We start from the raw sequence: 26,703 nt of genomic DNA on the forward strand, positions 1-26,703 counted from the left end.
GAATCATTGCTCTCTGGTAAACATGGCAGCATGCATTTTCATTCATTCTTAAGATGGACACCTTGCTTAAGGTCTCACAGTAATAATTCTAATCTTTAATGATTTGGATTACTGCTGCTTCTACTCTTTTCACTACTACTGTTGCTGCTATTATTACATACATCGAATAAGCTTTCGTATGTTCATCCCATTATAAATCCTCTTATCTCAGCAACCTTATAAGCTAATAATCTTGTCATTATTAGTACAAAGTTATAGATATAAGAAAAGAGAGATTAAGTAATGTATCTTCCTTCGTACAGGTAGGCATCATTAGAAATGGAATTCATGATCAGAAGCTAAGTTTTATAAGTCCAAAAATAAGCCTTTCCCTACTTAACCACAATGCAGTTGGCATAGTCTCCCCTTTTCCAGGTTCGAAAATAAGATATATGGAAAATGGAGAAAGGAGGATCTACTCCTTTATGTTTGCAATATTCCCCTACAGCATAGGTGAAAAATAGGCAATTTGCATTTGTTATTATAAGTTTGAAAACTGAAAAATTAATTAAGAACACTTATCATAGCTGTTCCTTCTCAAAGATGCTCTCTAATCTAAGAAGCAGTATCAGAAAACTAGATGTAGGCAGGCACATTCTATGTAATGAAAGAAGGTTTTGCCCCATCATCACTAATATAATAACTATGCCCAGTGCATGAAAGGAAGTTAAAATAATGCTGTTCTATGTGATTATCTTAATTATTAATGGGATGAAGGGCTTATTTAAGGATTACCTTAGAAATTCTCTTATGATTAATCAGGCAAATGTAATATTAAACAAATGGGCTATTACAAAGATCAAAATTACATGGTGCCTTCCTGTTCTTTGATTTTAATCCAGTTGGGAAGGCAAGACATAAAAATATGAAATCTTAAATAACAATACAAAATAAAGATAACAGTTCTGGAAAATAATGCAAGAAATGTCTTCAGGTATACTTGGCATTGTTGGAAACAGATAGGCCTGGGAATAATTCCTGCACTTTGCTTTGCATGTTCTTTATCAAGCATATTTCTCTATTTTTTCCTCTGTGTAGTGCTTTTACCAATTTGTTTATTTTCGTTTTTATTTGTTTATGGTATTGCTTCCACTAATGAAAAAGCTCCACAACAGGGATTGTGTCTGTTATTTTCACAACAATATCCCTAGGACCTTGAATAGTACATTGCACATAGCAGGTACTCAGTAAACACTTGTTGAATGAAGGACTGAACAAATGAGTGGAAGAATGAATGAATGGATTTTCTACTTATTAGTTGTGTGGTTTAGGCTTTTATGAACTTCAGTTGTTCCATTTGTAAAATAGTATTAATAAATTTCTCCAAGAATTCTGGTAGTTTAAGTATAAAATAAGTCATACTGTGCAATGATGGCAAGCATATAAGGATTCATTAAAGGGTAGCTAGAAAAATTTATAGGGTCATCTCACCTTCACTTTAAGATGATTATACTTCCCTTCTCAATGTTGAGTTTGGCAATGTTGTAGCTGATGTAATATAAGCAGATGTGGCAAATACCACGCTTGAAGGGCAGCTTGACTTCTCTCATTTCCTTCTGCTATGGAAATGTGCATGTTCCAGACCAGAGCTGTTCCATCAGCCTGGACCCAAGAAGGAGGATGTGTGGAGAAGACCCAAACCTGAACCCCAGCTTGAAGTAGAACTTCAGAGATAACAAGCCAACCTGCAATGTGAGCAAAAACTATTTACTGTTGAAAGCACTGAGATTTTGGGATTGTTTGTTATGTAGGATTAGCTACTAAAAGCTGACTGCTAAAATATCCTATGGAATTTCAAAAGATGGAGCATACATTTTGAAATTGATTTAGTACCACTTCTTCCAGAAAGAGTATTTGGCAATGGGTCAATAAAGATGGATTTAAATTGACAAAAGCAAAGGGGGAACAATGCATTTCTAATATGAAAAACTTATGATTGTCTAATTGTCTGATCCTTTTTTTTCTTTTAGCACAAGTTCCTATTTTGTTTTATAGTCCTTAGTCTTAGCTCCTTCTTCCTACTCCTCTTCCATCTGAATCAAACAATTCCCCAAATGACAGGCAAATCTGATCACATCAGTCTTTTGTGGGAAGACTGTACACAACATGAGCCTTGGACTTTTCTTCGAAAATTCCAAATCTGAACTTTATGCTCCTGCTATACTGAAGCTTGAAACTGTCATACTGTTTTCTGCTTCATAGACTTTGCACAAGATTTTCCTTTTGCCTGATGTGTCCTCCACCTCTTCAAAAATGCTATAACCCCACACTTTCATAACCAAGGTCCTCCTCAGTCTTAAAAATCCAGTTTTATGGCCTTTCATCATCTCAGTAGCCAGTTTTGAAATTACATAATTATTTAATTAATTATCTGACCCTTAGGAGTTGTGAACATCATTAGGGTGGGTTCATTATTTAAAATTATTTAATCACCTCCATTATCCCTCTGATTAATACAAGGTTTGGAATATAATGTGTCCAATAATTACATGTTGAAATACATTGGCTTGGCATATCATTTCATATATCATAACAAAAAAAAAAAAAGAAAGAAACCTTCTCCTCTGAATGGGATTTTTATCATTATATTTTGATGAATTAGGTTGGCTGCAGATTTTTGAGTAGAGGAAGTAGTGTTGAAGAGAATTGTTTTTTTTTTAAGATTTATTTTATTTATTTATTTCCCCCATCCCCTTGTTGTTTACATTATCTGTGTCTGTTTGACTTGACTCTTTAGGAGGCACCGAGAGCCGAACCCAGGACCTCGGTTGTGGGAGGGAGATGCCCTTTGTGTTAGCTCACCTTCTTCTTTAGGAGGCACTGGGAACCTCTGTTCCCTGCTTCGTTGTGTCACTCATATATTTTTCCTCTTGGGTCTCTTGTTGTGTCAGCTTGCCATGTCTGCCTATTGTGCCAACTTGCTCTCTTCTTTAGGAGGCACTGGGATCCAAACCAGAGAGCCTGGTTGCCTGAGCCGCATCTGCTTGCCTGAAGAGAGTTCTTAAGCTTATAATATAGACTTCATTCCCAATCATTCTACTAGTACAGTTTCAACAATATGCATCAAAAGCTGTTTGGTCCTCACTAAGTCTCCAGTTGTTAGATTAAAGACACCAGGTCAGGATTATACCAAATCCTAGCCAGCTTTAAAAAGCAATTTCAATTTCTTTGTTTGAGAATGTAAATAATATTTTGCTATAGCTCTCTCATAGTGTTGATATTAGTAACAAGTGAGAATTGTCATGTAAGTTTTTATAATCATTGTTATAATAACTGGATACCACCTCGCTTTTACATATTTTCCGAGAAGGCATGAACAGGCACAGGACACAAGAGGACATGGGGTTATGTGTACATGGAAGAAAAGTTATCGAACTGCCAGGAATAAGACTGGGAGAGGTGGGAGACCATAAGGCTACTTTTCCAGACGTTACGAATGACCCTCATGGCCAACAGAAGTTAAGAAGTCATGAAGAAGCAAGCAGAGAAGAATGTAGTTACATTTTAAAATCAGAAAGATGGAGAGAAAGAAAAAAAAAATCCCTGAAATGTATGAGAAAAGACCAGACCTGTATCTTTCATACCATGTGGAATTATAACTTGAAAGACCTTTGCAACCCTGGGACGACCATACTTGTTCTTTGTAAGTTTTCCTCTCCTGACATTTGCCTGCAGCATGTGATGGCTTGCTATAGATTTTCAAAAACATATTAATTTTCTGTTTGCTCTAATGTGTTCCTCAGTAAGAGAAATACATTTTATACTAAAACCAACAAAAGCATGTAACATTGAAGATACTCTGGCTGTCACATACATGTGAAATGCTGAATGGGACTATCAATAATTCATATGCTCTGTGTAGAAAGAACAGATTGCTTGACTGTTCGAAGTGATTTCTACCTTAGAGCAGAACCAATGACTATCTCCTCTTGAGTCTTCTTTAATTTCCTCCTACCTGCTTTCTTACTATGAACAGTGCCTCTTGTCTTTAGCAACTGAATGTCATTTACTGGTAAAAACATTCTCATGTTCAGCTTTGTCTTAATGAAGGTCAGACAGGTGGTCAACTGATAAAACATTATGTATGAGAAAAATAAATTATATAAACACAGTGCTACCCGAATCACCTCCTGCTTAAATCTTTTCTTCAATCACAAACTTAGAGACTGAGATAAGCCTTAAATTGAACGGAATGATCTTGATATTGGTGATTCAAAATGAAAAAGATGATTGGGTTCCACTCAGGTTTTCCCCTGTTTCTTCATGTCATGTGACTGTGATACTCAGAATGAAAAGGTTACCAACTTGCACAGAATTCCAAGAGAATTTCTAAATCTCAACAACACATTGGCAGAATTCCTTCAAGACCAGTCCACCTCCCCAAAATAACCTTGACTAAATGGGAAGAAGTTGCTAATAGCGTTCCTGCTTCCAGGGAGATATATTCCTAGACGTGTACCACAATCACATGGTAACAGATACTGTAGACAGTGAAATGGGGGAAAAAAAATCTGCAGGATGAAGGAAAAGCCAACCGTTGCAAATTTCCCAGGAATTATAGCTGAGTTATATTGTGTATAGGATTATTCCACAAAAGTAATTTTATAAGTCTCTTGTGGCAGACATAGAACGATAGGGGAACATTGTGATATACAGGATGTTTCCATTATATTCCACAGATTTGCATTAGAGTTTCAGAGCAAAATAAATAATGCATGACAAGCTCTATCAAAAGAATTTCTGACTGGGGAGAGTGCACACAGGAAGCTGCCTGCAAGGCCATATTTTAACTGGTCTGGATAAGGGCTGGGATGGCCACTTTCATACCCATAGAAACTCTGGGGATTGCAATTTGTCAAAGGTTAATGGAGAAACAAGAGAAGTGAATTTAGTTTAAAATTTTAGCTGGTTTCATATGTGGAAACAAAAAAAAATAATAGCTTACAAATTCTTATATTTCCATCTCTCTCCACATGGAAAATAACATATTATTTTGATTGAACCACAGTTAATGCAGTGACCCTCCCAATCTCACATCCACTCCTCAAGTGATGACAATTGAGAGGAGAAAGTCTGACTGCAGGGCAAAGGTTGTACCACATGCAAATGATGGTGAGAAAGAATAATTGCCAGTTATTGAAAATTACTCTGTGCCAGGCCCTGAACCTTGAATTTGTTGCATTATCCTATTAGTACATATAACAGCTAACGAATAGAAAAAAGATAAATGTCTCAGAAGAGTTCAATGACTATAGAGCCTGCAGGTACATCTGTAATGAGCTTCTAGATCTGAATTAAAGTCTGTTCTCCTCACCACTACATTAATACTGCTTAGAGATGAAAGTGGTGAATTTTGAGATCTGTTTGTGAGAAGCAAACCTGGAGGAAAGAGCCTTGCTTGAGTCAGAAGTGAGGGAAGTGCTACTTGGAACTTTGCTGTCAGAGCTGTTTGAAAAGGTGTAAGGAGAAGGTGTGCAGTTCAAGGGTCTTTCATAGGGGGCATTAAAAGGTCTCCAGAACTGCCTGGAGCAGTAAAAAGGCCATGAGAGATGTTGTGTTTAACTGTGTGAGTTGGGTTGACCGGAGAAGACCTAAGCAGTGGAAATATCTGCTCTTATCTATGATGCAAAATTGTGTTGAATTCTTGTTTTTCCTACTGGAAAAATTAAATTCAGATTCAGTAACTCCTCCCCCCACCCCCGGTCTTTCTTTTTCCCCTTTGTTCTTTCCTTGCAGGCGGAAAAGCACTGGTTCTTTGTAGGTGGATTTTGATATCAGTCATTACTTATCCCTCTTAGATCTCTGATGGTAGGTGTGGGGAGGGAGAATGACCCTGTGGACTCCTTCACTCAGGCTTTCTTGCCCTCTGGCTTCTTGCTGCTTTTGGTCAGTGGTACAACCAGGGGACTGGAGGGCAGGGGACTTCCCTCTTTTTCTTCCTTGCCTCAGTCCCACTTCTTTGGAAGTGGCTGTGTTTTCCTTTGGCTGAAGCTCCCAGTGGTGGCTCCTTCTCTCAGGTTCTAGTGTTCCCTGGCCCTGAAGCCACTGTGGTGGTAACAGTTTCCCACTTTTGTTTCCCACTGTGGCTGGTCTCTGAGTGTCTGCCCATCCTTTGTTTCCGAATGCCTGCCTACCCTCTAGTAAAGTCTCTTTTTTCTAGCCACCTGTTTTCCCACCACAAATCTCTAATAACCTTTCTTTCTGGGATATACCTGCCTGCAGGGAGCACATTTTTCTCTGATCATCCTTACCTTAAATTGTACAGATCAGGCCCCAGAGAGAAAGGTCTGATAAGGTCTAACTGTTCCTAGCTTGGGGCATGACTTCAGTTTAAGAATTTGTATTACCAGCAGGCTCATTTGCCCACAGACCTAAGAATTTGGAATCTGCCTAACTTCTACATTTATTTCTCAATTGATCCTGCAGTTCTGGTAAGAGAAAAAAAATAGGTGTCAAACTTTGAATTCTTCCAATGCCAGTGCTTTACACATAGTCTACCTATCGTTTGGCTCCCTAATAGCAAGGAGGCTGTATACGACCACTGCGCCCAAGCGCAGGGCAAGTCTGGGTGTCAACAGTGTACTGTGTGCTTTCTGCTGCTTGCACAGGAATCTTGTTGGTGATGCCAAGACAGTTGGTGAGTGCCCCTTTGGCCACAGAAGACCAGAGGGAGCGGAGGTGAGGGTGAACAACAGAAGCCTGCAGAAGAAATCTCGGGTGCTTGGCCCTGCTGTCATGTGAATGGGCACCCCTAAATATCTAAGCAGAAATCTTTGCTAGATTAAGTTCATTTTTTAAAAATGAGGAATTGGAAACTGGCCTGTGGGTAAAGAAGAGAGGCCAGTTGGTAACCAGAAAGGTCTTTTTGGTATCCTTGGTGCCATGTCATATAGAAAAGTGTATTAACTTTAATTTCCCTTTGTGGAGAAAATGGCTCTCTATTAAGCTTTTTCAAGCCTAAAATAAACAGCCCTTTTGAGGATGTGGTCACAGATTGGGAAAGAGTGGAAGGTGAAGATGTTGTAGTGTATTTAGGGAACAAAAAAAAAAAAAGCAAAGTAAATCTTCCTCTCAATTTTGTCCAATGTACCCCCTTAGACGTTCCCCCATGCTTCCTCAATAAGTCTTCATAATAACAGCTCAAATGTAGGAGATTCTGTGGGAGGAGAAATCATCAAAAGCCATTCTTTTCACAAGAGCTTATTCCCTGTTCCCTGGTGTGTCAGATGAGGGGCCCTTTGGCGAGGGGGGTTTGTAGGGACTGGATGAGATGAAAAATGGGCTAAAATGATAACTGAGGCAGGGAGTACCTGTTTTCCCTCAATCCTCAGTCTCGTGGGGGAGACTGAAAAGAGCTTCTTTTGTTACAAGGCAGTATGGTTTGCAGAGGAACAGGGATGAGACACTATATTGTGGCTGGTTGGATCTCATCATTGTAAATATGAGGGAATAGAAGCCCAGGAAGCTTAAGTGACTTTTCCTTCTATCCCACTTTTCTCAGAAGTGAACTTTGACCAAAGGCCAGATGGTGAGAGATGATAATCTGAGAGGAATATACAAAGAGGGGGAAAAGAAGGCATTTTTTCCCCTTTTCTTAGAGTTTAACCCTTCTATTGTTGGGCTAGTGTGAGGAAAGAGAACAGTGAGTTACAGATTAGCTAAACTACCCAAATCATGGTGGAAAATGAATACAGCCTAATCCTGAATTTAAAATGGAATATTTCAAGTGTTTGTGTTTGAATCTGTGCTGACATTGTATCTATGCTACAAGTGCCCAAGTGAATTACTGAAAATTGAACAGCTTCCACCCTACAAATTGATGTCCACATCACAGAAGTAAACCTTCAGACAACATTGCAAATTACGCAAGATCAATTGCATGTGTGCTGAAGTAAAATTACATCTACACCTGGCGGAATTTTCAGATGTACTTCAAAATGTTTAATACACGTGTGCTTTTTATTCAACAGTCACTTAATGAAACAGGGGCATTAATAAAATCAGTTGTCACTCCTGATAGAGACAAATAAAACAAGGTCACTAATTACAGGTATTAAACTGTTTTGCCTGATGTTGTCAAGCCTTTAGTATACTAATCAAAATAATTTTAAAAATAATTTCAAACAAGATAGAGATGAAGAAACGTGGAATATGTTGCGTTCATGAGTGAAATGGGATCTCCTTTTAACTTCCCTAAGAAACTAGAGAATCAGGCTGAGAAGAATAATAAACATTGATTAGACAACAGAAAAAAGAGGCTAATTTCCTCTACAAAAATAAATTATTGCTTTTTGCTTTCTTTAACTTGAGGGTAGTGTAAAGCCAGAAATAATTTATAGTATTACTTTCAATTACATCTTTTTCCAACATTTTATGAGCATTATATCTGTGCTTTCGATCAGGCATGTTCAAGCCATAGCAAATTTGTCTCCAACTTAACGAATTATTAATTAACAACCCAGATGTGTTTTACAGAGCAATAGAAGCTAAAATCAATGGATCCTTAACCTGAGGGTTAGGCTCTGGCAATGGCAGAATGAGCCAAATCTATTTCCCAGCCGTGCTAATGAGATTGTAAGTGATTTTTTAAAATGGTAATATGGCAGGGTTTCATAAAATAGACCTTCATATATACTTTTCACCCTATTTTTCCTAACCTTGAGAAATAGAGTAATCTAATTCCTTTTGATGGTTCCCACTGGCACCACTAGACTTTTCTGGCAGTTATGAAAAATGAAAAGTCATGTTCCAGTTATTTGCCTGAGGAGGAAAATCAGAGCATTTCCCAGAAATTAGTGAAGAAATATAGAATCCCCTAACTTTCTTAGACCTGCCCCATCCTAGCTCCCACTCTTTCAAGATGACTTTATCTGTAGAAAAGCGTTCCAGATCAATTCCACAACTGCTTTCTTGTTCCCCAATAGTAGTAGGGATGCTTTGTGCCTGTAATTAATCTGACCCATAGAAAGTCAGAGTGAACTGGTATAATCAAGGAGACTGGGAAGAAAGCTTAGGGGAAATGGAGGTGTTCTACATGATCCTGTAATGATGGATACAGGCCATGTTAAACTTCACCAAAAATATATACACGTTTATAGTCTAAAGTGTAAACCATATGCAACCAAAAATTTATAAAAGTGTACAGTCTAAAATATAAACCGTATTGGAACCATGGTTGGTAGCTATGTTTCAACATATGTACATCAGTTGCAGCAAATGTAACATCCACATGTAAAAAGGTCATTGATGGGGAAGGGGGAAAAGGGTTTGATGTTGGGTATAGAGAAGTCCTCTATATTCTATATGTGACTTTACTGTGACTTAAAACTTTTTTGAAGACATTAAAAAATGTAGACACTGAGGAAGAAACGGAAGAGATTGCCTTGCCACTGTACATACAGGGCAACACTTATTATAGTGATGAAAGGCAAAACATGAACAGAATTTATTATGGTGTTTTTTATTTTTTTAATACCCCAATTTAATTTTTACTTTATTTTAGCTTTTCTAAATTATTATTTATTCTATTTCCAATCTTTAAATCTATCACTATTTCATTTTCTTATCAACTGAATTCAGCAATATATTAGACTTCATTTTGGAAGAAGTTTTGGATCACAAAGGGGTTCAACTATGGCAGGGGAGGAGCACTGATGGGAGGTGTCATTGATGGGAGATACATAGGTGGGAGGGAATTTTCCAGAGCATGCATATAGGATATGTTCAGATGTTCATTGGGTATTGGCATAATGGGTAGAGTTTCCCACGGCAACTGAGGGAATGCTGAGTTCCCATTCCTGGGAACTCTTGCACTCCCCAATGGAGCAGCAACAATCCCCAAGTGCAAGGGCAAAAACCAGTGAAGAAGGATGGTCCAATGATACTGATGACTATGCTTAGAAGCCTGTGTGCTTGAAATTGCCACTTGACCTAGAGCCGCAAGATGCCTAAGAGTTACCTCTTGGGAGTCTCCATGTTATTCAAATGTGGCCGCTCTCTAAGCCAAACTCAGCACGTAAATGCATTACCTTCCCCCCAGTGTGGAACATAACTCCTGGGGATTAGCCTCCTTGGCACCAAGAGATTTCTACCAAGCACCAGTTGGTGATGAAACTAGAAAAAGGCATTGAATAAAAGGGGGAAACAATAAATGCAAATGAGTGTATATGGCTAAGAGATTTCAAAGTGAGTTAAGAGGTCATCAGCAGGATCTCAGAGACAGTCAAAGTAGATACAACCCCAAGTAGTGGTGCTCCTGAGGGCTCCAGAGACACCCAGGTACTACAGTCATGGCAGATGGCTCTGGAGTTCAGTGCCTTGCCAGTGGGTCTTATTTTGGAATTTGTGCTCCTGAGTGTGATGGAGTTGGACTCAGATGTGACCTCTCTACACATGCATCTTCTGTCACTTTTACAGAAATTGTGGTTGGCGCTGGGTTTGGTGTATGAGCAAGAGATTTGAATCTCTGGACTGCCTGTGTGCTGCCTGGGTCCCAAGCCTCAGCAGAGTTGCAGCACCTAATCTCCAGTTCATTGGACTTGCTCATGTCAGCTAGCAGGGTGGTGGTGATGGTCAACAACCATTCCAGGAAGCCAAGGGAGTCTATGGCTACAAGCAGGTGAGTTCCATCTGTCAGCCATGTGGGATCTAAGCCCCCTCTCGAGTTGGAGGTGGAGTAGGCATCAACATCCCAGGGTCCTCAAGATGGAGGAATGAAATATGAATTGGAGTGGACTTACTGGTATTCTGCTGTAGAATGTGACTACATTGTGACTCTAGCAATGGAGTCTAGCAATGTGACTACACTGTGACTCTAGCAATGGAGGAAACTGTATCATTGATGTGGAGACAGTGACCACAGGAGTAGCTGAGGGCAGGGAGAGGGAAGAAAAGGTGCAATATGGGGGCATTTTCAGGACTTAGAGTTGTCCTGAGTGCTATTGCAGGGACAGATGCAGTACATCATATATCCTGCCATGACGGCTGAATGGACTGGGAGAGAGTGTAAACTACAGTGTAAACTATAATCCATGCTCTGCTCCAAAATATATTTATCAAGTACAATGATGAAAGATTTCAGTGATGTGGGAGTAGTGGGGGTGGGGAGTGGGAGTTTATGGGATCCTCAAATTTTTTAATGTAACATTTTGTATGGTCTATGTATCTTTAAAAATATTAAAAAATCTAAAAGTAGAAATTAACAAAACCAAAAAAAAAGAATTTTTGTTGGCAAAAATAAAATATGAAGAAAATAAAAGTTGGTCAAATGCAGTTGACAATTATGATTTGGAAAAAGAAAGAAAATGTTTGCAGCATTAAAATTAGTCAGAGATGCAACCCAAAATTCCAAGAAAATAATATGAATTATTTCATGAATGAATTAGTGAAAATGAAAATAATTTAATGAGAACAACATTCTAAGATTATATAAATTTCCAAAATAAACTCAAAGAGTTAGAAAGCATGACAAGATAAATTATCATAGAAAATTTATAGAGGAGTTCACAGAATAGTTCTAAAAATTTACCAACCACGATGAATTTTCAGGTTTATTTATCAAATCTTTTAGGCATAGGAAATATGCATGTTGTAACATTATTGCAGAGCATAGATAAATATGACTATCTTACTAAGCTAGCATAACCTGATATAAAAATGACACTGAAAAATTAAACTGTAGAAGAATATTATTTAAAAATATAATTGAAAACAGTTTGAAATAACTAGAAATAGCACTCAGAGAATTATCAACATAATATAGCATGTGGATATAGAGTTTATTTCAAGATAGCAAGGTGACAAACTTTAGGAAACTATACTTGTGTTTTAACATATGATTGGGTCAATAGATACAAAGTTAATAAAATGCCACATTTGCTACTGATTTTTTAATTTTTAATTTTTTAATTTTTAAAGAGGTTTTAGATTACATAAATGTTGCATAAAAAATATAAGGGATTCCCATATGCCCCACTCCCTCCTCCTCCCTCACTTTTCCACATCATCAACATCCCCCATTAGCATGGTACATTTGTTATAATTGATGAACACATATTGAGGCATTACTACTAACGATGGATTATAGTTTACATTATAGTTTACTCTCTGTACTGCCCAGTTTTGTAGGTTATGACAAAATATACAATGGCCTGTATCCATCACCGCAATGTCATGCAGGACAAATTCAATGTCCCCAAAATGCCCCCATATTACAACTGTTCTTCCCTCTCACATCCCTCAAAACCTCTGGTGGCCACCAATATAAATCAATGATAAGAGTTTTACCATTGCTAGAATCATAATGTCTATAGTAGAATAATAATAAGTCTACTTTAGTCCATCGTTCACTCCCCAGTGTTGAGGATTTTGAGGTGGTGATGCCCACTCTGCTTCTAAATGAAAGGGAGCTTAGATCTCATGGGACAAATGGATGGAACTACATTGCTTGCAGTTGCAGACACTCTGTTCTGGAGAGTAGGTGTTGCAGCTCTGCTGAAATTCAGGGCTCAGTTGGCACACAGAGAGAACAAAGATTTAATTCTCTGGGACATTTATTTATCAAGCATAGTGCTAATTATAGGTTCAAGTAAAAAGGTCAGAGAACCTATAAATGAGTTGGATTCTGCTACATGGGGGAGCATAAATTCCAAAGTAAAGCCCACTGACAGAGTGCTGAATGTGCCCTTTCTCTAAGCCAAACTCAGACTATAAATTCACTACCTTCCCCCAGCATGGGACATGACTCCCAAGAATGAGCCTCCCTAGGATTATTACCAAGTGCCAACTAGCAATGCATCTGGAAAAAAGACCTTGACCAAAAGAGGGAAATGTTAAATACAAATGCGTTTTTATGGCTAAGAAATTTGCAAGTGAGTCTAGAGGCCATTCTGGAGTTTATGCTTTCGCAAATCTCAGCAGGATCTCATTGACTGCCACAGCAAAGAATACCTCAGATAGTGAGGCTCTTGAGGGCTCTCAAGACATCCAGACTGTAAGAAGGGCAGACTGTTAGTTTAAATTGGAATAGAAGAAAGCTTCCTAAAAATTTGAGAAAAGGTCCGTTAGAAACCAACAACAAACAAACATAGCAAGTATATTTTGACATATCATTGAACTCAAGATCAACTAGAAATGTTTGATTTCACTGTTACTCAGGATTCTTTTAGAGTTTGTAGTCAAAGAAGAGATAATATTATAGTTTTATGTTTGGCTATATGGTTTCTGAAGTCATAAAAAATCCTTGGCTCTGCTTCTGGGTCAGTCACATTATCTGTAAGACCTTGGGCAATTGCTCATACTTCCTAAGCTTCAATTTTCTCATCTGTGGAAAGAGGACATTAGTCTTTCTTCCTCACCACATGTAAGTGCTTAACAAAATTTCAGGTGTTTAATAAATGTTATTCATTAATAATATGACTGTTAACCATTATGGCTATTATTATTATCATGATCAACATTACTGTCATTAGTCATATTGTTGTAACCAAGAATACCCAAGAAATTCAAATAAAAGGTAAAATGCAAAAAGGTGGCTGGATAGAAGGAATATATGTCCTTTCAGATTATTTTCTTGAGATTAGCAATGACATATTGAACTATATATTTGAAAATCAAATCCAATCCTAAAGAGAAAATGCAAAACAAGTCAAACAGAAAAATAAGTTGACATTATAAAATGTGAAGATATAAATTTAATAATAACTATGTAAACCAATATTAAGAAATCTACAAAGCTTTATTAAAATATTTAAGGCAATATTTTAATAATAGAAGAACTATATTATACTCTGGGATGAAATGATGTCTGTCCATCTCAAAAAATATATACATTTAATTTGATTTAAATCAGACTTCCGTCTTTCAATAACTTTGTTAGAAATTGCAAATGTCAGCTGAAAAAGTAAATGTATGAGAGAGGACAAGAACTTGAAAAATATGACTCATGAAGGTACACTGATGCTATTAGAATTTAGAATATACTATAAAGAAAACACTAGTAAATAAGTGTCCACATCGATAGATAAATAAATATTTTGGAACTAAATTTAATAATGCAGAAATAGAACAATGCATATGGAAATTTTGTGAGATAAAAGTCTTTCAAAAGAATGAGAAAACAATGGGTTATTCAATAAATGATATTGGAACAAATTGTTCTCCATGTTGAAGAAAACAATGTCAACTCTCATATAGCATACACAAAACATAAATCTCAAATGAATTAATTCTCTCAAGGTTTTATTTTACCAACTAAAAAAGTAGCATAAGCTATAAAGGAACATATTTTTCTAAGCTTGAGATTTTGTTAAGCATGAGGTGAATTCCAAAATTGTGAAAAAAATATTTGACTATGCAAAGAAATAGAAATTTTTCATGGCAGATGAAAACTTAAGCAAAATTTAAAAAGAAACAAATACAAATATGTGAATGAAAGAAAATTCATTAAGCACATTTTACAACACACATTTTTAGCTATAACATCTTTTAAAGGTCTGTACAAATCAATAAGAACCAAGGATTAAAAAACAGGGAATTCATATAATGAAAATACACATGAAAAATTTAAATGAAAAAAAAAGATCACAAACAATAACTCCCAAGGAAGTGGAAAATGAAACTACAGAAGTATAATGAGGTAGTCTTTTGTCAAATACTGTCCAAAAAAAAAAAAAAAGAAAGAATAATGGACAATATTCTGACTTGGTAAGGAGACAGAGAAAGTTCTATCTTTCATTGTTTAAGTGTACAAAATAAAAACTGAAGGATAGTTAAGATGGATAGTGCCAAAGAAATCTATGTATAATCCATGACTTAGTAGCCCCACGTGTTCTTAAAGATGTTTATAAGGGAATACATTGTAGCAATGCACATAATAGCTGAAATTCATACAGAACCTGAAAATCTCCCTATTGGAAAATGGTTTTATAAATTATAATGAAGTTATTATTTTGTATATTCATTAAAATAATTAGAGATATAGAAATATATAGACTTGGAAAGATATCTACAATTTTAGTTAATAGCAACTTGCAGAACAATATATATGAAATGACCACATTTTAAGACAAACATATATAATGAATTAATTATGCATTCATACATATGTTCGTTCATTCAGATGCATAAATATAATTGAGTATATAAGTTAGCATGTGTTTGTGAGTATGTCCTTTGTGAAAACAGAGTAATTTGAAGGTTGGCACTATTATCACTTAGTGTTTATCTCTTGGAAATGATTCTGCTTTACTTTATAAGATAAATAAAAACCATCAATAATCAACTTCTTTCCCCTCTGGCTTGCTGTTAGTTTTGGAGACAATTAAGGTACCCAAAGAAAATATGAGAGACTTTGAGTTCAGAGTGTTTGTTCCAATGTCAGGTCATCGTGGGTTGGTGACGTCCCTCTATTAAAGTCTACTAGTTTTAGTAAGTAGAGTTGTCTTCTCAATTCAAATCTTTCTCTGGGTTACAAGATTGCTTCCTTCCCTGTCACTTTGCATTTATTGGTGGTATAGACTCCCCTCTGTGACCATCCCTGGGATTTGACACCCTTCTTTGTTGCTTTTCCTTGGTACTGTCCGTACCTTTGTCAATAGTCCTTGATCAAAATTAATCAAATACTCAGTTTGAGTGTGCCTTTTTCTCCTGCCTGCTGATTATCCAAGTCTAGTATTGATTAACTGTGCTACCCAGACATTGAGACTGATCCATGGCTAGAACCCAAGGTTGGCCAGTAAAATTACTTGAATCCCTTGGCCTCATCAATTGACTCAGGGTAGTCAAATAACTAATCAAGTTGGGTCCCTCAGAGGCAAGCATAGGAATCTGAAGGAAAAGAAAAGTCGCCTCCTCTAAGGTTGATCTTTCCACTGGTAAACTGAAAGAATAATAGTTTTGGTGTCTCTTTCCGACACCCCCTGGGAAAAGCCTGATTGAGAATGATGCCAACACAGATAAAATCAGAATAGGGAAATGGAGAGCAATATATTCATAATTTTATAATTTGAGCACATCTATTCAGCTCCGTTGAACCACTGTTAAGATATGAGCCAATAAAATCCCTGTATTCCCTTGTTTAATTTCAGTTGCAATAAAGGTGTCCTGAGCAGTACAAGAATTGTGTGACCTTGTCCTCTCAGGCCAGGGCAAGGACTGATGGATAGACTAAGAGGTTGTCTATGTCATGATTATGGCAAGTATAGGTGATAGTTAATATTTAGCAAGTCATCAGATTCCTTCTTTCATATTTTCTGTCACACTCTCCCTTTTTCTCAGAAATTGAAACTGGATTTTCTCGTTGATTGGAAGACCAAAAGAAGAAAACCTATTTATAGCCAACTCAGACCTTGGTAACAAAGCTTTGAGTACTAACATCATAGAGCTGCCTTGAATCCAGACAAGCCTCCAGTTTCAATCTCCATGAGATTTGGATACTTTGTAACTCCTTTTCTCTTTTAAAAATTGTTTCATTGAGATTCTATTCCCTTATTATTCCATGTGTTTAAAAAGTCAAGCTCTAATCAATTCAATTGGTTTGCACAGATATCTAATCCCCTGAAAAAAAATCTTGGCTGAAGGATTTATTGATATGGAATCATGTTCATTTTAAGTTATATGAGAAAAAAAACCTCTTTGAAACAGTATGATTGCTTTTTAAAGCACTCTCTTTTTTTCGACCTCTACTTCTATCCATAGCATTACCTGTATTTATATCATGGCTTATGTCAACATATATGAGTGTTCACAACATCTATAACCATGCTGATGCCTATGCTTCTGCGATGAACTATATCCATATTTGTTTTAGTTTGCTATAGAGCTGCTGTTGCAAAGTACCAGAAAGGTGTTGGTTTTTATAAAGGGGATTTATTAGGGGTAAAAGCTTACAGTTCTAAGGTAGTGAAAGGCCCAAATCAACACACCATCAGAGATGCTTTCTCACCAGTCAGCTGCCATGTGGTGAAGCAAGATGGCTGATGATCTCTGCAGAGGTCTGAGCTCAACTGAGGGCAACTGGGCATAGGACTTTCTCTTACCCAGCCTCCTCTCTGTCTCCACTTTCTTCCTGAGTTCACCTGTGATCTATCAGGCATAAGGCTTATCTTTCCCTGGTCCATAGCTCTTTGAGCTTCTTGGTGCTTCTTTTCTTGATCTCAACTGTGGGCAAACCTGGTCCTTTCTCTCATGTTATAGGCTCAGGTATGGCAGTTTCCTTTTCTTTTGTGTGTCTCGATTTTTATCAGATCCAACAAGAGGGCTGAGAGTCGACCTGAGTCAAGTCTTACTGACATAATACAATGAAAAGAATCTCATACTCACAGGAATCAATTCGTTCAAAAACAATCTTTTTCTTTTTGGGATTCATAAAAGAATATCGAACTGTTACAACATTGATACGTAATTTTATATCCTTAAAGAATTTTTGCCTATGAGGTTCAGTTCTGCCTTAGCAATGGTTTATAGTTAAGGAAACACAGTCAAGCTGTGCAATGACTGGAATGTTTTCCATGTTTTTCTTAAATACAGTGGTAACAAAACACCTAACAATGCTTTCTAAAAGGTCCCGTTCCTCTCCCCTTTTCTTCTCACATGCACCGTATCTTTCCATCATCTCCATCTTTTAGTTTCCTCTCAAAAGTGTCCCCTACTCCACAACAAAATTACTTCTTGTAACCCTTTCTCTTGTCCTGATTTGGATCGCCTAATAACTGAAGGGCTGGTCAAAATGAGTTGAAGGAGAAATGAGTGGGCCCAGACAAGATTCTTTTTCACAGGCAAAGGAAAAGTGAAGTCTTGGAACTCCTTCCATAATTTCTGCTTTGTCATATAAGTATAAATTTATAGAAAACTTTAGGAAATATACACCAAAATCTCAACAATGGATATTTCTGCATGTGAATCAAGGATATTTTCAACAATATACTTTCTGTATGCTTTGCAATGAGCATATGTTGCTTTAATAATGAGAAAAATGTGAAGTCATTTTAGAAATTAACTTTTGAAAGGTAAAAGCCTCTAAGTAAAGTGATACTGAAATACTCAATATATTTGGTGTTACACTTTGAGGAATGCAGCAGTTCTTCTCTAGAATACTCCCCTACTGGAGTACACGTCACCTACCACTGCTTCCCTTGGGGCCCATCACATGCTAAACTTAACCTGGATTTGCTGCTGTGTGGAAAACAGTATTGCATGAAGCATAGTGTGTTTCCAGAAGATGAATCATTCTGTTCTCTGGAAAGGACTGAAGCAGGACCCATACATGCTCTGCTTCTCTTCTCTGCGATGGTTTTTATGCTTTGCTGTGAGGCATTGAAGAGGATTGTGGCGCTTCTAACAGGTTGTTCACAACCTCAGCTGCAGCAGCCCTGTGCCCTCAGGATCTCTGTGGAACATTTACTTTTACTATGTCTTCATAAAGTGGATGGAGTACTCTTTTGTGCCGTCTTCTTGGCAGAGAGCCTAACAAATGAAGGTTAAGCTCGACTGCTTCAGTAGAAAAGAAGAAAAATATTTCCTTGCCACCTGTGAAGGTCAGCATGATTAGGTTTGTACTAGTCACTGTGGAGAGACAAATGCAAATCAGTGACGAGGTTCTGCCTCTCCCATTTACTTACTCTTTAAGTATTTCAAGACCCTTCTTGTGTGCAGGTCCTGGGGATAAGATGAGCCAGAAACTTTTACTTTCCAAGAAGGACTCTTAGAATAATGGGAAAGATAGACATGGACAGATGAAGTCTAAAATAATAATTATAATAACTATGTTGACAAAAAAGTAACAGTTATTGAATTCCGGTTACCATTTGCCACGAGTAATTAAATGCACTTTGCATGTCTTGTATCCTCTTTTCAACAACCCTAAGAAGACATTTTTATCTTTATTTTTTCATTTTATGGACAAAGTACTAAAGTACAAAGATTTTATGATTTGTTCAGTATCACACAGTAGTAAGAAGTAGAGCCAAAATTCAAAATCAGAACCTACAATAAGAGCTATAATAAAAACATGAACACAGGGTTTTGAGACTCCAGAGCAGGTGACCAACTACCTGAGAAACTGAAGACGATTTCACCAAAGAGGTGACAGTTTTGAAGGGTCTTGAAAAAGAAATTGCTTTCCAGTTAAAGAAGTTGTAGTATATATGGGTTTATGATGAGAGGGGGAAAGGATCCAAGCATTAATTTATTCTCTGCATAAGAGGTTGTACATTACGCAGCAAGCTGAAATCTCCTACAAACATAATTTTTTAGCCAAAAATAATGTAGTTCCTGTCCAGTCTTAGGATGATGGAAGGTTAATCTATTAGACCACCAGACTGCTATGACAAATACTTCATTGGTTAGCTTAACAAAAGGAATGATTTGGTTTACAGGTTTAGAAGCTAGAAGTCCAAATTCAAGGCATCATCAAGGCCATGCTTTCTCCCCAAAATCTGTAGTGTTCTGGTGCTGGCTTGCCGTAATCCTTCTAGTTTCATGGTTTGAATCTCTGCCTCCTATCACAGGGCAGTCTCCCATTTTCTACTGACTTCTGGCTCCCTTCTGTGCTTCCTCTGACTTCTGCCTTTGGTTTCTTCTCTATAAGACCTCCAGGAATATAGATTAAGACTCACCCAGATTCAGTTGGGCCAAACCTTAACTGAAAACACCACCTTCAAGAAGTCCTATTTACAATAGTTTCACACCCACACAATGTGGATTAAGATTAAAAACATGTCCACTTTGGGGTTTGGGGATATAAAATTCAATCTACCACAGTTGGGCACTTGTCCTGCCTTCTCCACTGGTCAGCAGTGTGACCATGGGCAAGTTTGTGACCTCTTTTTTTGCCCCTCAGTTTTCTCATTTACTTTTTAAAAATCAAGTTTATTGAGAGTTAATTTACATAAAATAAACTGCATCCATTTAAAGTGTAAATATTTTTAGTTAATAAAAGTTAAATTTGACATGTAAATTCGTTCATAAAACTACTGCCACAATCAAGCTACAGAACATTTCCATATACCCAAAAAGTTTCCTTGTGCCCTTTGTAGTCCATCACTTCCATCTAACTGTAAATTAATTCGATTTTTCTAGAATTTTACAAAAATGATATACAAATATTTATATCTAGCTTTGACCAGTCAGCATAAATTTAAGATTTATCCATGCCATAGCCAGTATCAGCAGCTCATTCCTTTTTAATTTAGTAGCATTTCACTGAATGAATATACCACATTTCAGTTGTTTGTAGTTATTTGCTATTGTGAATAAAGTTGCTGTGACTACTTGTGTATAAGTCTTATGCCCAAGACATGTATGTTTTAATTTCTTTGCATGCATATGTTCCTAAGCTCTTTAAAAATCTGTCTAAGTATTTTCCAGTATGGTTAAATTATTTTACATTCCCACCAGCAGTGTATGAAAGTTCCAGTTTTTCTGTATCATCGCCAACAAGTGTTGTCAGTCCTTTAAATTTTAGCTCTTTTAATGGAAGTATATAACCAAACACAAAGCTTTAAACATTTTGAAATTTTAATTCTTTTGGGCAAGGCTTGGAATTCTAGTTTCCGGATGGCTCCCAACATTGCTTATTGCCTCAAGTCAAGATGTCTATTCCATTGTTCTACTTGCCTATTCCCTGAAACCATTCACAGAGTTTTGCATGTATTGTCTTATTTTAACTTTTCATATGTTTTATTGTTTTGTTCTCTCAATATTCTCTCCTCTAAGAAGTATGAATTAACAACACCTATTAACAGATGAGGAGGTAAAATTAAAGAGGAGGTAAATGCTAAGTGATATGCCTGAAAAATAGTAGTCAGGATTTATGCTCATATTTGGTTTGACTTCAATTAGCAATTTGGTTTGACTTAATTAGCAATTAAACCACAGAAGTTGAATGAGGGAGAGGTTTTGCGTGTTTAGAGAGCTGTCGACAATCACATTGGTCTATAATGTAGGACTTATGGATAATCAGGACCAGTTATATAATTTGAAGGACCCAGTGAGAAATGAAAATGCAGCACCTCTTGTTCAAAAAGTAGAAAAAAATATTGCTAAAAGTACTGAAATATAAACATTTTCCTTTCTTCCACAGTGTTTCTTTCAATTTCTCATGGTATTTTATGTTTGGTAATTAATGTCTTTCTGAGTAAAGAAAAGTAAAAAATTTAAATTACTGGTCTAATTTTTCTGCCCATCATTATATTGTACAATCTCAATTTTAATTGAAAACATAAAAGTGTTTAACATGTATGCAGAATCACCAAAATTACACAATTTGTATATTGTAGCTCCTGACATGCATATGTTTGTTGCTCATTCCAAAACAGTCGAAAGGTATACAAAACTAACTCACCTGTGTTTATTTCATCTCTTGAAACATGCCCATTCTACCAAGACTTACTCAACTTACTGATGAGTAAGAAAGGACTGGAAAGAAAAGGATTTATATGTTTCCCTATCTTTGTCCTTCTGTATCATGGTTTTCAATATCATTATTAGCTAATGTGGGGAAATAATACAAGAAAGAATATGATAAGATTCCTTGTCCTTCTGTGTTTGTTAGAACACCATTGCCTTCTTTCTCTGATGGAAACAAGTTTTACTTGCAGCAGAATGTATGGTTTCTTGGGCAGTTAGTACCCCCACTCACTCATAGAGGTAATGCACTTAACTTATCCATGCTTTGGGTCTTTCTGAACTCCAACACATCATGTGTCCATAGAAACTGTGTGCTTGTGGGGTATGGCCAAGACTATATTTAAATAGAAAGGCAGATAATGTGTGGGCACACTTTCACATATATCCTCTGCTCATGCACATACATGCTCTATTGTCCCAAGAACTTCACTTAGAAAACCTGTTCAAAGATAAAATTATTAACAATTTCAAGACAATGATAGAAGAGTATTAAATCCAGTAGGGGGTACTTCTGAGCACAAGGTCTTCAGTGACTGCACAGGTTGTACGTCTATGAAGCCAGCCTTGTGGGAGGTGGAGAAACAAAATATAACAATTATGAAAAATGTCATTTTTACTCATTCATTCAATGAATAGTTATTAAATATGTACAACATGGTAATCATTATTTTGGTGCTTGGGACACTTCTGAATAAAAAGAGAGAGGAAAAAAGTCTCTCTTCAGGGAGTCTACATTCTATTTTGCTGTAAGGAGCCAAGGAGACATGGCAAATTTGAACCACCTATTCTTATTGAGAAGAATATTAATGACTGGGGTTCAATTGAAAAGGACTACACTCTTTAAAAAACCTCTGTATACAACTGAATTTTTCAAAAATAATTGCGCATGCTGAAATTGACTAAAAGTTTAATATGAGTGTATTGGTCAGCCAAAGAGTTGCTGATGCAAAGTACCAGAACTCTGTTGGCTTTTTAAATGGGTATTTATTTGGGGTAGAAGCTTATAGTTACAAGGCCATAAAGCATAAATTACTTACCTCATCAAAATCTGTTGTCATGTTTTGGAGCAAGATGCCTGCAGGTCTCTGCAAGGGCTCAGCCTTCCTCTTCAAGCTCCGTGGTTCCAGCTTCTTCTGGTCTCAACTGTAGGCAGGTACAAGGCTCATCTGTCTCCCTGGGGCTCATTTCTTCCCAGGATCAGCTTCTCTGGTCTCTTCACAAGGTCAGCTATAGACAATCAGACTCTTGTTCTGTCTGACGTCTCTGCCATGTCTATGGAGTCATCTTTATTACTCTGTGTTCTTCTCCTACGTATTTACTTCCCAGGGCTCCAGCATGAAAAATTCAAACTCTCTCCTCTGCTGTGTGGTTTTCTCTGTGAAAACCTACCAAGGGTGCAGGGATTCAATGTCCTACTGATGTGGCCAAATCAGAGCCCTAATCATAATTTAGTCAAGCAAAAGTGAAAACTCTGAATTTATTACAATCTAATACACCCAGAGAAACAGACCAATTTACAAACAGAATCTAATGTCTATTTTTGGAATTCATAAACAATATCAATAGCTACAATGAGTGTGACAGGTGGAGATTATTTATGAATCCCAAAAAGAAAAAGAATATGTTTTTGAACTAATCTATTCCTCTAGGCATGATATCCTTTGCTTATATTATAGCCATTTGAGGGGCCTTTGATTACCTGCTATCAGATTACATAGAGGGCAACACCTATTACAGTGATGAAAGGAAAAAGGTCAAAACCAAAGCTATATAATATTTTTCATTTTTAATAAACTAATTTATTTTTACCTTATTTTAGTTTATCTAAATTGATAAGTATTCTATTTCTAATCTTTAAACCCATCACTATATTTCATTTTCCTATTAATTGAATTTGGCAATATATTAAGCTTCATTTTTTAAGAAGTTTTGAACCACAGGTTCAACTATGGCAGGGGAGTAACACTGGTGTGGTGTGTTATTGATGGGGGGGCACATGGATGGGAGGGAGTTCTCTAGGGCATGTATATAGGGGACATAAAAATGTTCAAATATGTGTTGGGTATTTTCATAGTAGTTACAAACAACAATTGAGGGAGTGCTGAGTTCCTACCTAGGGGACCTCTGTAACATTCCCGAAAGAAATAGTAACAATCCCCCAAGTGCAATGGCAAAGACCAATGAAAAAGGATGGTCCAATGAAGAACCCTTGATACTGATGACTATGCTTATGAGCCTGTGTGCTTGAAATATGAACTAGGCCTAGAGCTGTAGGGTGCCTAAGAGTTACCTCCTGAGATCCTTCATGTTGCTCAAAGGTGGCCACTCTCTAAGCCAAACTCATCATGTAAATGCATTACCTTCCCCCCAGCATGGGGCATGACTCCCAGGGATGAGCCTCCCTGGAGCTGAGGGATTACTACCAATAAATAACCAGTGATGCAATTAGAAAGAGACTTTAAATAAAAGGATCAACTCAGACCAGCAGAATATCTCAGCATATATGGAGGATCATGTGCTAAAATCTGCTTTTTGACCTTGAATAAAAGGGGGAAATGGCAAAGACAAATGAGTTTATATGGCTAAGAGTCTTCCGAAAAGAGTCGGGAGGTCATCTGAGGGGTCGTGCTTATGCATGTCTCAGCAGGACCCCAGAGAGAGCCAAAGTATATATAACCAAGGTACTGGTGCTCCTGAGGGCTACGGAGACCCACAGGTTCTATGATCATGGCAGATGGCTCTGGAATTCAGTGCTGTGTCAGTGGGCCCTACTTTGGAACTTGTGCTCCTGAGTGTGATTGAGTTGAACTCAGATGTAACCTCTCTACACATGCCTCTTCTGTCACTTTTACTGAACGTGTGGTTGGTGCTGGGGTTGGTGTATACTCAGGAGACTTGATTCTCTGGACTGTCCATGTGCCAGCCAGGCCCCTTGCATCAGCAGAATTACAACTCCTACTCTCTGGTTCATTGGACTTATCCAGGTCAGCTAACAGGGAGGTGAAAATGGTCAACCACCACACCAGGGAACTGAGAGTTCCTACAATTGCAAGCAGGAGAATTGCATCCATCAGTCATGTGGGATCTAAGCCCCCTCTCAATGTAGAGGTGGAGTGGACATCGTTATCCCAGGGTCCACAAGATGGAGGAATAAAATATGGATTAGAGTGGCCTTACTGATATTCTACTATACAACTATTGTGACTAGTAATGGAAGAAATTGTAACATGGAGTGGAGAAAGTGACCACGGTAGTTGCTGAGGTCAGGGAGAGGGAAGAAGAGACGTGATGTGAGGGCATTTTCAGGACTTGGAGTTGTCCTAAGTGATATTGCAAGGACCAATGCTGGACATTATATATCTTACCATAACCCACTGAAAGTACTGGGGGAAAGTGTAAACTACAATGTAAACTATTATCCATGTGTTGCAGCAGTACTCCAAAATGTGTTCATCGAATACAATGATTGTGTCACAATGATGAAAGAGGTTATTGATGTGGGAGGAGTGGTGTGTGGGAGGATAGGGGGTATATGGGAACCTCTTATATATATATATTTCTTTTAATTTCTCTCTCCTTCCCTGCCCCTTCCCCCAGTTGTCTGCTCTCTGTGTCCATTCACTGGGTGTTCTTCTGTGTCCGCTTGTATTCTTGTCAGCAGCACCCAGAATGTGTGTCTCATTTTGTTGCGTCATCTTGCTGCATCAGCTCTCTGTGTGTGTGGCACCATTCCTGGGCAGGCTGCACTTTTTTTCGTGCTGGGCGGCTCTCCTTATGAGGTGCTCTCCTTGCGCATGGGGATCCCCTATGTGGGGACACCCCTGAGGGGCAGGGCACTCCTTGCATGCTTCAGCACTGCACTTGGGCCAGCTCATCACACAGGTCAGGAGGCCCTGGGTTTGAACCTTAGATCTCCCATGTGGTAGGTAGCCACCCTATCTGTTGGGCCAAATCTGCTTCCCTTATATTTTTTAATGTAACATTTTTTTGTGATCTATGTAATCTTCAAAAAAATATAATTAAAAAAAATGATGGGGTGGGGGGTGGGGAGTGGGATATGTGGGAACCTTTTATGTTTCTTAATGTAATGTTTTGTATAATCTATTAACTTTTAAAAAAGATAATTAAAAAATAAAATAAAATATGATTGCTTTGAGGTGTTTCTTGATTCAACCAAGTCAGTAAGGCATGACTCAGGTTAAGCTCCCACTTCCTTGGTGGATCTGATATAAACAGACACTCATAAGGAGAGAGAGACACAAACTTTGGGTGAGGAAGTATCACTTATGGTACCTTGAGTTGGACAGTTAATTATATAATTCCATTAAATTAATTTTATCCCATTTGTTTGTTTTATACTCATTTCTTTTTTGGCAGCGTTGTAAGCAAAATTTCTAATTGGATTTGTCCTAAAATTTCTGCATGTTTTGGTAAAACAGATGTAATACATCTCCTCAGTAGTTTCCCATAGAAATTTGAAACTGTGAATGACTCTATTTTGTAATTAATAAACGACTGATTTTTGGTCACTTATTTGGCAAATCCATTTTCCAACAAATTGAGTCATTAAGGTGTGGTCTGCATTAGCAACCCTAAGAGAAGGCATGGGCAATGGGACTTTTTCTAGCCTTAAGTTTCTCAAACGTTAGCACATTCCTGTAGGGGTTGTTAAAACATGGAATGCTGGGACCTACTTGTAGATTCTGATTCAGTACTTTAGGGATTCAGCTTCATGATTTGGATTTCTTAATTTCCAGATCATGCTGATGCTACTAATCTGCAGTAAATAGGTTTAAAGAGGCAAACCAAACTTTATTTTTCTTTCTTTTTTTATTTACAGTTTTTTTTTTAAAGGATAAATAGATCACGCAAAACATTACATTAAAAAACATAAGAGGTTCCCATATACCACCCCCTCCTCCCACATCAACATCACATCAGTAAGGCACATTGATTGCATTTGAAGAATATACCCTGGAGCACTGCCACACTGCACGGAACATGGTTTACATTGTAGTTCACACTTTCACCCAGTCCATCCAGTGGGTTATGGCAGGATAAGCGATGTCCTGTGTCTGTCCCTGCGATAGCATTCAGGAAAACTCCAAGTCCTGAAAATGCCCCATATCACACCTCTTCCTCCCTCTCCCTGCCCTCAGCAACTTCTATGGCCACCATTTCCATATTAATGATACAATTTCTTCCTTTGCTAGAGTCACAACAGTTTTAGAGTAGAATACCAGCAAGTCCACTCCAATC

This window comes from Dasypus novemcinctus, chromosome 1, assembly GCF_030445035.2.
Source record: "Dasypus novemcinctus isolate mDasNov1 chromosome 1, mDasNov1.1.hap2, whole genome shotgun sequence".
Taxonomy (NCBI): Eukaryota; Metazoa; Chordata; class Mammalia; order Cingulata; family Dasypodidae; genus Dasypus; species Dasypus novemcinctus.